The sequence below is a fragment of the Trachypithecus francoisi genome, unplaced genomic scaffold (assembly GCF_009764315.1).
Source record: "Trachypithecus francoisi isolate TF-2019V2 unplaced genomic scaffold, Tfra_2.0 Lachesis_group14, whole genome shotgun sequence".
In the NCBI taxonomy this organism is placed as follows: domain Eukaryota; kingdom Metazoa; phylum Chordata; class Mammalia; order Primates; family Cercopithecidae; genus Trachypithecus; species Trachypithecus francoisi.
The window spans coordinates 36857385-36871996 of NW_022681459.1; the positions used below are offsets into that span (position 1 = coordinate 36857385).

A 14612-nucleotide genomic window follows, 5' to 3' on the forward strand; every position below is an offset into this window, starting at 1 on the left:
TTATATAATGTCCTCTGTGTCTCTTTTAACCACTGTTGCTTTAAAGTTTGGTTTTGTCTGATACAAGAATAGCTACCCCGGCTTGCTTTTGATGTCCATTCGCATGAAATGTCTTTTTCCACCCCTTTACTTTAAGTTTACATGAGTCCTTTTGTGTTAGGTGAATCTCCTGAAGGCAGCAGATAATTAGTTGGTGAGCTCTTATCCATTCTGTGGTTCTGTATCTTTTAAGTGGAGTATTTAGGCCATTTACATTCAATGTTAGCATTGAAATGTGAGGTACCATTGCATTCATCATGCTCTTTGTTGCCTGCATACTTTGGGTTTGTTTTTTGGTTTTGCTTTTTAAACTTGTATTTTTGTTTTATAGGTCCTGTGCGATTTATGCTTTAAAGAGGTTCTGTTTTGATGTGTTTTCAGGATTTGTTTCAAGATTTAGAGCTCCTTTTAGCAGTTCTTGTAGTGGTGGTTTGGTTATGGTGAATTCTCTCAGCATTTGTTTGTCTGAAAATGACTGTATCTTTCCTTCATATATGAGGGATGTTTCACTGGATACAAAATTCTTGGCTGATAACTGTTTTGTTTGAGAAGGCTGAAGATAGGACCCCAATCCCTTCTACCTTATAGGGTTTCTGCTGAGAAAGCTGCTGTTTATCTGATAGGTTTTCCTTTATAGGTTACCTGGTGCGTCTGTCTCATAGCTCTTAAGATTCTTTCCTTCGTCTTAACTTGGGATAACCTGATGACAATGTGCCTAGGCAAAGATCTTTTTGTGATGAATTTCCCAGGTGTTCTTTGTGCTTCTTGTATTTGCATGTCTAGGTCTCTAGCAAGGCCAGGGAAGTTTTCCTTGATTATTCCCCCAAATATGTTTTCCAAGCCTTTAGAATTGTCTTCTTCCTCAGGAACACTGATTATTCTTAGGTTTGGTCATTTAATACAATCCCAGACTTCTTGGAGGCTTTGTTCATATTTTCTTATTCTTTTTTCTTTGTTTTTGTTAGATTGGGTTAATTTGAAGACCTTGTCTTCAAGCTCTGAATTTCTTTCTTCTACTTGTTTAGTTCTATTGCTGAGACTTTCTAGAGCGTTTCACATTTCCAAAAGTGTGTCCAAAATTTCCTGATTTTTTTACTGGTTTTTCTTTAGGCTATTTCCTTTAATATTTCTCCCTTCACTTCTTGTATCGTTTTTTGAATTTCCTTGCATTGGGCTTTGCCTTTCTCTGGTCCCTCCCTGTTTAACTTAATAGCTAACTTCCTGAATTCTTTTTCAGATAAATCAAGGATTTCTTCTTGGTTTGGATCCATTGCTGGTGAACTAGTGTGATTTTAGTGGGGGGTGTTGATGAGCCTTGTTTTGTCATCTTACCAGGACTTGGTTTTCTGGTTCCTTCTCATTTGGGTAGGCTCTGTCAGAGGGAAGGTCTAGGACTGAAAGCTGTTATTCAGATTTTCTTGTCCCATGGGGTGTTCCCTTAAAGTAGTACTCTCCTACTTTTCCTGTGGATGTGTCTTCCTGTGAGCCAACTGCAGTGATTGTTGTCTCTCTTCTGGGTCTAGCCACCTAGTGAGTCTACCCAGCTCTGGGCTGGTACTGGGGGCTGTCTGCACAGAGTCCTGTGATGTGAACCATCTCTGGGTCTCTCAGCCATGGATACCAGCGCCTGTTCCAGTGGAGGTGGCGAAGGGTGCAGTGGACTCTGTGGGGGTCCTTAGCTTTGGTGGTTTAATGCTCTATTTTTGTGCTGGTTGGCCTCCTGCCAGGAGGTGGTACTTTCTAGAAAGCATCAGCTATAGTAGTGTGGAGAGGAACCGGCAGTGGGCAGGGCCCTAGAACTCCCAAGATTATATGTCCTTTTGAGAGGTGAAGCTGGCTGGGCTTCTGAGTCAGGTGGGGACTTGGAGAAATTTTCTGTCTAGCTAAAGGATTGTGAATGCACCAATCAGCGCTCTGTAAAAATGCACCAATCAGTGTTCTGTGTCTAGCTAAAGGTTTGTAAACACACCAATCAGCACGCTGTAAAAACGGACCAATCAGCACTTTGTAAAAATGGACCAATCAGCACTCTGTAAAATGGACCAATCAGCGCTCTGTAAAATGGACCAATCAGCAGGATGTGGGCGGGGCCAAATAAGAGAAATAAAAGCTGGCCACCTGAGGCGGCAGCAGCAACCCACTTGGGTGCCCTTCCAGGCTGTGGAAGCTTAGTTCTTCCACTCTTCACAATAAATCTTGCTGCTATTCGCTCTTTGGGTCCACACTAGCTTTATGAGCTGTAACACTCACTGCAAAGGTCTGCAACTTCACTCCTGAAGTCAGCGAGATCATGAACCCACCAGGAGGAACAAATAACTCCAGATGTGCCACCTTTAAGAGTTGTAACGCTCACTGCAGCTTCACTCCTGAAGTCAGTGAGACCACGAACCCACCGGAAGAAAGAAACTCTGGACACACCATCTTCAAGAACTGTAACATTCACCACGAGGGTCCGCGGCTTCATTCTTGAAGTCAGGGAGACCAAGAACCCACCAGAATTCTGGACACATTTTGGTGCCCAATGTGGGGCTATCACCAAGCGGTGAGTACCACCAGATCCCTTTTGCTTGCTATTCTGTCCTATTTTTCCTTAGAATCCAGGGGCTAAATACCGGGCATTTGTCAGCCAGTTAAAAGTGAATAGCGCAGCCACTGGACTAAAGACACAGGTGTCAGACTTTCTGGGAAAGGGCTCTCTAACAACCCCTGACTCTCCAGAGTTGGGAGTGTTGGTTTTCCTTGAACCAGCTTCCGCTTTTTCTGTACTTCTGGGCTGAGCTGAGGGTCGACAGAAAGGAAAGCCGTTCAGCTCTGGGGTCTCACAACAAGTTGGTTGACCCTGCAGCCATTAGCAGAACTCTCAAAGTCATGTCGTCCAAGAGAGACTCGCCCATCTGTCCTATCTATCCTGACCCCTGCCTCCTGGATCCTAATGCCTGCCAGACAAACTTCCTCTCACCTCTCTTCTCCGATTCTAGTCCCACTTCTAAAAACCACTCCCGGCCGGGCGCAGTGGCTCAAACCTGTAATCCCAGCACTTTGGGAGGCCAAGACAGGCAGATCACAAGCTCAGGAGATCGAGACCATCCTGGCTAACCCGGTGAAACCCTGTCTCTACTAAAAAATACAAAAAACTAGCCAGGTGAGGTAGCGGGTGCCTGTAGTCCCAGCTACTCAGGACGCTGAGGCAGGAGAATGGCGTAAACCTGGGAGGCGGAGCTTGCAGTGAGCTGAGATCCAGCCACTGCACTCCAGCCTGGGTGACAGAGGGAGACTCTGTCTCAAAAAAAAAAAAAAACAAAAAAACACTCCCTGTCTCTGGTGCTTTTCTAGTTTCTCCTATAAGAATTATTTCTAGTATAAACTTCAGGACTCTGTCACCTTCTTTAGGCACCCAGGCTCACCAATCAGAAAGACATAATTTTTGCCCAAAGCCCCATCGTAAAGGGGGGGACTATCTGGAAGTCTAGGATCCCTCCTCAGGCAAGCAGGCCTAACAAAAGCTATTCCTGAAGCTAGGATATGGGGAGCCTCAAAAATTGTATCCTTCCTAGTCATACAAGTGAGGACAAAAGGCATCACTCTTCCAACTCTCTCGAATGGTTCCTAGTAAATACAAAATGGTTTTTTCTCCAATGGGAAAATAGAACACAGGGAGCCATTCAGTTTGCTCCCAACACCCCTTTCCAGTCACTCACCAAAGCTACCTTGGCAAGTACTCTAGGAGTATGGGAAAATGAAAACAACAAACTCACACACCTTTTTAACATACACAACCAGTTCTATCTACCCAGCCAAGGTATATTCTTCTTATGTGGAACGTCACCCTATATTTGCCTCCCCACTAACTGGACAGGCATCTGCACCTTAGTCTTTCAAGTCCCAACATTAACATTGCCCCAGGAAATCAGACCCTATTAGTACCCCTCAAAGCTCAAGTCTGTCAGCACAGAGCCATACAGCTAATACCCCTACATAATAGGGTTAGGAATGGCTACTGCTACAGGAACCAGAATAGCCAGTTTATCTATTTCATTATCCTAGTACCACACACTCTCAAAGGATTTCTCAGACGGTATGCAAGAAATAACGAAATCTATCCTTACTCTACAATCCCAAATAGACTCTTTGGCAGCAGTGACTCTCCAAAACCACCGAGGCCTAGACCTCCTCACTGCTGAGAAAGGAGGACTCTGCACCTTAGGAGAAGAGTGTTGTTTTTACACTAACCAGTCAGGGATAGTACAAGATGCCACCTGGCCTTTATAGGAAAAGGCTTCTGAAATCAGACAACGCCTTTCAAACTCTTATATCAACCTCTGGAATTGGGCAACATGGCTTCTTTCTGGGTCCCGTGGCAGCCATCTTGCTATTACTTGCCTTCGGTCCCTGTATTTTTAACCTCCTTGTCAAATTTGTTTCCTCTAGAATCGGGGCCATCAAGCTACAGATGGCCTTACAAATGGAACGCCAAATGTTAGTTAGCTCAACTAACAACTTCTACTGAGGACCCCTGAACCGACCCGCTGGCCCTTTCACTGCCCTAAAGAGTTCCCCCCGGAGGACACTACAACTGTAGGGCCACTTCTTTGCCCCTATTGAGCAGGAAGTAGCTAGAGCAGTCATCACCCAATTCCCAATAGCAGTTGGGGTGTCCTGTTTAGAGGGGGGATTGAGAGGTGAAGCCAACTGGGCTTCTGGATTGGGTGGGGACTTGGAGAACTCTTCTCTCTAGCTAAAGAATTGTAAATGCGGCCGGGCGCAGTGGCTCAAGCCTGTAATCCCAGCACTTTGGGAGGCCAAGACGGGTGGATCGCGAGGTCAGGAGATCGAGACCATCCTGGCTAACACAGTGAAGCCCCGTCTCTACTGAAAAAATACAAAAAAACTAGCTGGGCGATGTGGCAGGCGCCTGTAATCCCAGTTGCTCAGGAGGCTGAGGCAGGAGAATGGTGTAAACTCACGAGGCAGAGCTTGCAGTGAGCTGAGATGCAGCCACTGCACTCCAGCCTAGGCGACAGAGCAAGACTCCGTCTCAAAAAAAAAAAGAAAAAAAGAATTGTAAATGCACCAATCAGCACTCTGTGTCTAGCTAAAGGTTTGTAAACGCACCAATCAGCACTCTGTAAAAACAGACCAATCAGCACTCTGTAAAATGGACCAATCAGCAGGACATGGGCGATGCCAAATAAGGGAATAAAAGCTGGCCACCCCAGCCAGCAGAAGCAACCTACTCGGGTGCCCTTCCACAGTATGGAAGCTTTGTTCTTTCACTCTTCAAAATAAATCTTACTGCTGCTCACTCTTTGGGTCTGTACTACCTTTATGAGCTGTAACACTCACTGCAAAGGTCTGCGGCTTCACTCCTGAAGTCAGCAAGACCACCAAACCCACCCAAAGGAAGAAACTCCGGACACATCTGAATATCTGAAGGAACAAACTCCAGACACACTATCTTTAAGAACTGTAACACTCACCACGAGGGTGCGCGGCTTCATTCTTGAAGTCAGCAAGACCAAGAACCCACTGGAAGGAATGAATTCTGGACACACTTTGTCTACAGCTACCAGGTTGGGTAGGGAAGGACCATCAGTTGGGGGCAAGGCTAGGCATGTATGAGCTCAGACTCACCTTGGGCAGGTCTTGCTCTGGCTGCTATGGGGGATGGGGGTGAGATTCCCAGGTCACTGGAGTCATGTACCTGGAAGGATTATGGCTGCCTCTGCTGAGTCATGCAGGTTGTCAGGGAAGAGGGGAAAAGCCAGTCACAGGGCTTATCCAACTCCCATGCAAACCCAAGGGCCAGTCTCACTCCCACCGTGCCCCCTGCAACAGCCCCAAATCTGTTTCCAGGCGGAGGGTAAGTTGAGCTTGAAAACTTGCCCAAGGCTTTCTGCCTCCCAATTGGGAAAGAAAAGGCCTTTCGTTCTTCCCCTGCCTGTGAAGTCTGCAAGCCAGATTTGTGCCCTCCCCCGAGTTCTGGCCGAGAGGCGTCTTGCCTGGTTCAAATTGTTACAAAGTTTAGCTAGAAAAGTCCTTGCTCCTGTGGAGTTTCACTCCCTACTCTTCTGGCCACCCTCCTGAGGGATCCCGGTGGTGCCAGGCAGGAATGGGCTGCTTGGGGATCCATTGAGCTCCCAGGGCCTTCCTGCTGCTTCCTCTACCCCTGTATTTCGCTCGGTTCAGCTCTCTAACTTGACTCAGCTTCAGGTAAAGTCAAGAACTTCCTCAAACAGACCTTCAGTTTCTCCCTTGGGGGTGTGTGTTCAGGGGAGGAGAGTCTCCCTTTCCCACTTCTGCAATGGGGGCACTCAACAGTATTTGGGGTGTCTCCCAGGTCCCGCAGGAGCAGTCCACTTCCTTCAGAGGGTCTGTGGGACGGTCCTCTCAGGATTGCTGGTTTGTTCTTGCAGTCGATCTGGGGCTAAAATTCACAATGCAAGCCTCCACATGCTGCTCTATCCAGAGCTGCAATCTAGTCCTGCTTCCTGTCCGCCATGATCCCTTGTATTGCTAAGTTACTAAGAATGTTTTTGCCTATATTCACAAGGGATATTAATCCGTAGATTCCTTTTTTATACTGTCTCCTCTGGTCTTGCTCTCAGGGTAATACTACTAACTTCATAAAATAGACTTGAAAGTGTTCTCTTCTGTTTTCTGGAATATATTTTATAGATTTTTTTAAATTCTTCTTTAAACATTTAGGAGAATTCTCTAGCAAAATCATCTGGGCATGGAGATTTAATTTTTGAGAAATTTCAAATTAAAATTTTTGGTTTCCTTAATAGTTTGTAGGGCTAGTACAAAATATCTATTTGTGATAGTGTGTGTTTTTTGAAGAATTGATCCATTTCATCTAGGTTGTTAAATTTATAATTTTGATTTCCTTAATAGTTATAGGGCTAGTAAAAAGATCTATCTGTGGTATTAAATGTTCGTGTTTTTTTGAAGAATTGATTTATTTCATCTAGATTGTCAAATTTATGTGTGTAGAGTTGTTCAAAATACTCCCTTATTATTATTTTGGTGTCTGCAGGTTCGGTAGTGGTATCTCCTGTTTCATTACTGATAATAGTAATCTTTTCTCTCATGCATTCTCTCTCTCTCTCTCTCTCTCTCTCTCTCTCTCTCTCTCTCTCTCTGGTCTTATCAAGGAACTAGCCCTTTGCTTCACTGATTTTCTCCATTGTTTTCCTGTTTCCAATTTCACTGATTTTGCCTCTTATTTGTATAATTTTTTTCTTCTGCCTTGGATTTAGTTTTCTCTTCTTTATCCAGGTTCTTGAGATGGGAGCTTCAATTATTGATTTAGACCTCTTTTCTAATGTACTCATTTAGTGCTATATATGTCCCTCTCAGCCCACCTTTAGTTGTGTCCCATAAATTTGGATATGTTGTGTTTTCATTTTCATTCAGTTTAAGGTACTTGTTCATCCTTTTCAGACTTCCTCTTTGACTCAAGGACTCTATAGAAGTGTGTTGCTTAGTTTTCAAGTGTATGGAGATTTTACTATTATCTTTCTATTATTAATTTCTAGTTTGATTCCATTTTTGTCTGTGAACAAAATTGTCTCTGTATGATTTCTTTTAAATTTGTTGAGATTTGTTTTATGGCCCAGAATGTAGTCCATCTTGGCATATATTCTGTTGGCACTTGAAAAGAATGTATAGGGCCAGGCGTGGTGGCTCACTCCTATAATTCCAGCACTTTAGGAGCACCCAAGGCAGGTGGATCACCTGAGGTCAGAAGTTTGAGACCAGCATGGCCAACGTGGTGAAACCCCATCTCTACTAAAAATACAAAATTAGCCAGGTGTGTTGGCTCACGCCAGTAATCCCAACTACTTGGGAGGCTGAGGTAGGAGAATTGCTTGAACCTAAGGGGTGGAGGTTGCAGTGAGCCGAGATTACGCCATTGCACTTCAGCCTGTGTGACAAGAGCGAAACTCCATCTAAAAGAAAATAAAAAAGAAACGCTGATCTTCTCCAGAAACACATCACGGACACACCCAGAAATAACACTTTACCAGCTATCTGGGGATCCCTTAACTCAGTCAAGTCGATAAGTAAATGAACTGTCACAGATATTTAACAGTTGTTGTTGTTGTTGTTGTTGACACAGGGTCTCACTCTGTGTCACTCCACCCAGGCTGGAGTGCAGTAGTGTGATCTCAGCTCACTGCAACCTCTGTCTCTAGGGTTCAAGCAATTCTTGTGGCTCAGTCTCTCAAGTGGCTGGGATTCCAGGCATGTGCCACCATACCTGGCTAATTTTTGTATTTTTAGTAGAGACAGGGTTTCACCATATTGTCCAGGCTGGTCTCAAAGTCCTGGCCTCAAGTGAACCACCCAGCTTGGCCTCCCAAAGTGCTGGGATTACAGGTGTAAGCCACCGTGCCTGGCCAACAGTTCTTTCCTTAATGCACCTGAAAAATTGCTCCATTTCCTTCTGGCCTCCATGATTTCTGATGAGAAACTTTTTTCTCATTCAGGTTGTTTCTCTTGTATAAGAAAAACATTTTTCCCTAGCTGCTTTCAAGGTTTTTTTTTTTTTTTTTTTGTATTTAGTTTTCAAAAGTTTAGTTATGATGTGTCTTGGAATGAATTTCTTTGGGTTTATCTATTTTGGGATGTGTTCACCTTCTTGAATATTTAGGCTTATGTCTTTTGCCAGATTTGGGAATTTTCAGCCATTATTTCTTCATATACTTTTCAAGTCCTGCCCTTTTATTTCCTCTCTCTAAGACCCATGATAGGAATGTTGGATCTTTTGTTGTAGTCCCATGAATTCCTGAGACCCTGCTCCTTTTATTTTCAGTCTATTTTTTTTCTATTGTTCATATTGGTTAATTTCCTTTTTTTTTTTTTTGACAACGTCTTGCTCTGTCACCCAAGCTGGAAGTACAATGGCGTGATCTTGGCTCACTGCAACCTCTGCCTCCTGGGTTCAAGCTGTAAGAAGTAACATAGAGGTTCCTCTTCAAAAACGGTCCTCCCCATCTAATTAAGAATAAATAGTAACTTCTCTTAAAAACAAAAAGTATTCAAAGACCTGTGCTAACATTCTTAAATATCTACTAGCCGTAATAAAGAAATCAATGTACTTTATGTTCTTAACTCCCACAATTTAGCCTAAATACTTGCCCTGGCATACTTATAACTGGTCCAAGCAAGCATTAGGTCACAGCCTGTTCCTCTTCCTTACTTAAAGGTGTTTTTACCTTTCTCAGCATTCCACAAGTTACCTCCTCCTTCCTTTGTTCTCCTCTGCCTTTGCCTCTTTTAGAAAGTTCTAAGTTGCTAGCCAATCGGGACAAATACAAAATACGAGGTACCGTTCCAGCCAATGGAAACTGGACATAGCAGTATGGTAAACACGTCAGGCGTCAGGTTATAAATGACCCTGTCTCCTTTGTTCAGCATACTCTTGTAACAAAACTGGTGGCAACTGTACCCTTTCTACAAAAAGTATAAAAATGACCTTACTGAGAACATTAAATTTATGTTCAAGTACTATTTCTTTACAGCACCAGGGAAGAAACATTTCAAACAAAGCGATTCTCCTGCCTCAGCCTCCCGAGTAGCTGGGATTACAGGTGCCTGCCACCACGCCCAGCTAACTTTTTCTATTTTTAGTATAGATGGAGTTTCACCATGTAGGCCAGGCTGGTCTCAAACTTCTGACCTCATGATCCACCCACTTTGGCCTCCCAAAGTGCTGGGACTACAGGTGTGAGCCACCACGCCCGGCCCATATTCGTTATTTTATAATATTCTGTCTTTGAGTTCACTTGTCCCTCTACTTCCTCTGCTCAGCCTCCATTCTGCTGTTGAGCTCATCTATTAGGTTTTTCGTTAGCTCTTCTATATATTCTTTATTTCTTTTCATCTTTTATTTTATTTTATGAAACTTACTTTTTTTTTTGCTGAGACTATCTTTTTTCTCTCTTTATAATATTTTGTATTTATATTCTAGTTTTTTATTTTACTGCCTACAGCCCTCTTAAGAATTTTTTTCTTTTTTTAAATCATGTTCATAATTGCTCACTGAAGTATCTTTATGATGGCTGCTTTAACATCTTTAACAGTTGAATGTAACGTCTGTGTCATCTTGCTGTTGGTATCTATCAATTGTCTTCTTTCATTCTGCTGGAGATCTTCCTGGTTCTTGGTAGGATGAGTGCTTTTTGATTGAAATCTGCACATTTGGGGTATTATGTTAGGAGACTCTGGATCTTACTTAACCCTTCAGTTTAGTTACCTTTTCCTGATACCACTCCAGCAGGGGGAAGAGAGGGCTGCTGCCTCATTACTGCTGGCTGGGGGTAGAAGTCCAGGTTGCCACCATTGACACCAGAAGGGGGTTCCTCATGACTGCTGCTCAAGAGTGGGAGCTTCAGCCCTCTGCTAGGCTTCTGCTGCTCTCTCCTGGGTGGGAGGGGCCGGAGTGCCTCATTATTGATCCCCACAGGGTCCCACTGACACCAGGTCCAGGGTGACCTCATTACTGCCAGGCAGTGGTGGCAGTCCTGACTCTCTCTTTGGCCTCCTCTGACACTACCCCAGCCAGCTTCCTCCTAACCTTCCCTGACACCACCTGGGATGGGAAGGGGGTGAAGGAGGGCAGGGTTGAGGTGCTCGAAGAGGGTGGAAGTCTGGGCTCCCCACTCAGCCTTTGCTGGCACAGGTGGTGTGGGTCCACCACCTATTCTGTGGTGTTTGACTGGAGTGGAGCAATTATTTTCTCAAAGTTCTTTGTCTTGCTAGGCTGCCACTTTTCTGGTGGCTGGCTAGAAAGAGCGCGTTTCTGTTGGGCCTTGTGTGCCCCTGTTGGCTCTTATACATTGCCCACTCCTCCAGCACCCCATCTGGTATATATCAGGCAAAAAGAAACCCCAAGGAACTTCTTCAGGTCCTGAGGTCCCCAGTTGTTCTGCCTTCTCCCCACCTTGAAGTATCATCTTGCATTTGTTTTGTATGTAAGGTTCAAGGTGTTTAGTTATACTTAGCAAGGACAGAAAGAAGCACACCCATGTCATCTTCCTGGAACTAGATGACTTCTTGAGTCCCATTTACATCTTTTGTGTCCCTGCTCGGCACACTTAATCTTCCCTCCCCCTTCTTGAACATATGGAATATAGTTAAAATGACTGTGTTTATTATCCTTGTCTTCTAATTCTGTCATCTGTGTCTTTTCTGGGTCTGTCTATGTGGATTGATTTTCCTCCCCATTGTGGGTCACATTTTCCTGCTTTTTTTCATTGCCTGGAGATTTTCTTATTGAATGCCAGGTATTGTGAATTTTACCTTGTTTGGGCACTGGATATTTGTATTCCCACAGACTATCTTGAGCTTTGTTCTGTGATGCAGCGAAGATACTTAAAAACAGTTTGATCCTTCAGGGTTTGTTTTTAAGCCTTGTTGGATGGATCAGAGAGGCCTTTACTCTAGGGCTAGTTTCCCCTACTCCCAAGTGCACCACCAGATGTCCGTCCTGGCTGATGGGAACCCAAATGATTCCAGCACGCCACGAGCTATGGAGATTGTTCCCTCCAGTCCTTCAGGTGGCCTTCTCCAGCCTTGAGTGCTATCTTTGCATGCATTAGCTGATCAGTATTTGCTGAAGATGCAAGAGGGACTCTCACAAGAGCTGAAACTGTCTCTCTCCAGTTAGCGCTCTCCTCTTCCATGTTCTGCATGTGAATGCCAGCCACTTTGGCCTCGGCAAACTCCCCACTCCATCTCCTCAACTCAGAGACACGATGGGGCTCCAAAGAGGTCACTCCTCAATAAACTTTTCTGGAAACTCTCCAGGCAGTAAGCCAAGGCAGCCGAAGGGCTCACCTTGTTTGTCTCCCTGTCTCGGAGGTCACTCTCTTGTACTGCCCGATGTGTCATGTCTGAAAACCACTTTTAGACTTTTTTTGGCTGTTTTTATTATTATTATTATTATTATTATTATTATCATCATCATCTCAGGCAGCAGGGGAAATCTGGTCCCTGTTACTCCAACTTAGCTAGAAGCAAAGTCTCCCAAAGACATAATTTTAAGTGAGCAAAACAAATTGTTAACAAAATCACGTGTCACTTAACAACAGGGACACAGTCCGAGAAATGCATCATTAGGTGATTTTATTGTTGTGCAATCACCGGAGACTGCACTTACACAAACCTAGATGGGATAGCCTATCACACAGCAGACTACATGGTATGGCCTATTGCTCCTAAGCTACAAATGTCTATAGCATGTAACTGCCCTGAATACAGTAGGCAACTGCAACACAAATACCATTGTATCTAAAAGTAACACAAACCGTAACACAAATTTGTAACACAAATACCATGGTATCTAAAAGTATCTAGACATAGAAAAAGTACAATAAGAATACAGTAGAAAAGGTTGCAAAATGGTACACCTGTATAGGGCACTGTGTTAGTCAGTTCTTTCATTGCTACAAAGAAATACCTGAGGTTGGGTAATGTGTAAAGAAAGGAGGTTTAATGGGCTCATGGTTCTGCAGGCTTTACAGGAAGCATGGTGCTGGCATCTGCTTCTGGTGAGGCCTCAGGAAGTGAACAATCAATCATGGCAGAAGGCAATGGGGAGCCAACATGTCACATGGCGAGAGCAGGAGCAATGGGCAGGGGAGGTCCCAGACTTTTTTTTTTTTTTTTTTTTTTTGGAGATGGAGTCTCACTCTGTCACCCAGGCTGGAGTGCAGTGGCGCAATCAAGGCTCACTGCAGTCTACACCTCCTGGGTTCAAGCGATTCTCCTGCCAGCTTCCCGAGTAGCTGGGACTAGAGGTGCCCGCCACCATGTCTGGCTACTTTTTCATATTTTAGTAGAGACAGGGTTTCACCATGTTGCCCAGGCTGGTCTCAAACTCCTGAGCTCAGGCAATCTGCCCTCCTTGGCCTACCGAAGTGCTAGGATTACAGGCATGAGCCACCTTGCCTGGCTGGTCCCAGACTTTTAAACAATCAGATCTCTAGTGAGCCAGCTGAACGAGAACTCACTTATCATCAAGGGGATATCAAGGGTATGGTGCTAAGATCCTCCCATGATCCAATCACTTCCCACCAGGCCCCATCCAACACTGGGGATTACACTGCAACATGAGATTTGGAGGTGACAAACATCCAAACCATATCAGGCACTTCCCATGAATGGAGCCTGCAGGACTAGAAGTTGCTCTGGGTGAGTGCGCGAATGAGTGGTAAATGAATGTGAAGGCCTAGGACATTACCATACACTAATGTAGACTTTATAAACACTATACCCTTAGGCTATGCTAAATTTATTTTTTTATTCTTTTTTATTTTATTTTATTTTATTTTTTGAGGCAGAGTCTTGTTCTATCGCCCGGACTGGAGGGCAGTGGCATGATCTAGGCTCACTGCAACCTCCACCTCCCAGGTTCAAGCAAATCTGCCTCGGCCTCCTGAGTAGCTGGGATTACAGGCATGCACCACCACACCTGGGCTAATTTTTGTATTTTTAATAGAAATGGGATTTCACCATGTTGGCCAGGCTGGTCTCGAACTCCTGACCTCAGGTAATCCACCCACCTCAGCCTCCCCCAAGTACTGCGATTACAAGCGTGAGCCACTGCACCTGGCCTTTAATTTTCTTTCTTCAATAATAAATTAACCTTACTACTGTAACTTTTTTACTTTATAAACTTTTTAATTTTTTTAACTTCTTGACTTTTACCAATATTTTATACTGCATGTAATTAAATATGGGCTACACTGCTTCTCCTGCAAATAGGTGATCAGAACATGGACAGGAAGGACACACCAATTTCTATTCCTCTGAGAAGGGTGCTGGGGATAGGGCTGGGGTCTAAACTGTGTTCATGTGTTTTCTTAACTAAAACATTTGAAAAAAAAAAAAAGAATCTGAAGCCATTATAGTAGAACAATGTTAATATTTATTCAGTCTGGGAGGTGGGTACGTGGATGTTTGAACTTTGAAATATCTTAGAATTTTTAAATATTGTTCTGTGAAAAGAAGGGAAAGAAAAAATGGAGAATGTTACTTCTATTTTATAATTTGTCTAGCAGGTTTTCTGGTCTTCACCAGAAAACCCCTAAAAAGAAAAAGAAAAGAAAAAATTATTTTAATGGAGAGCGTCACCATGAGATACAAATGTACCCATGGGAGGGAGAGGCAGCAGTTCTGGAGGAGAAGGTAGGGGCTGGTGCAGGTCCTTCTAGGTTAAGTATACACCCTCAACATTGTCCCAACCTTCCCTGAGAACTCTCAGGAACTGACACCACAGACCAGAAAATGCCACAGCTTGTCATTCCAAAGACACAAGGCAGTACTGACCCTCCTTCCCTCCTTCCACCCAGTTTCTCCCATCAGGAGTGTCCTCCCATCCTACCCCACCACACTCCAACCCACAGACAAGGACCAGCTCAAAGGCCCCCTCTTCCCTGAAGCTGCATGTCCTAGTTCATTTGCATTGCTATAAAGGAATATTTGAGACTGAGTAATTTACAATTAAGAGGAGTTTATTTGGCTCACAGTGCTGCAGGCTGTACACGAAGCATAGTGCCGGCATC

General features: G+C 44.2%; 1 non-coding gene across 1 annotated transcript; it reads left to right on the forward strand.

Annotated features, from left to right (window-relative positions):
* Positions 1-14074: 14074 nt before the first annotated feature.
* Positions 14075-14136, forward strand: LOC117096838. Its single transcript, XR_004442670.1, has one exon. It is a non-coding gene; the product is annotated as a U7 small nuclear RNA (small nuclear RNA).
* Positions 14137-14612: the final 476 nt, after the last annotated feature.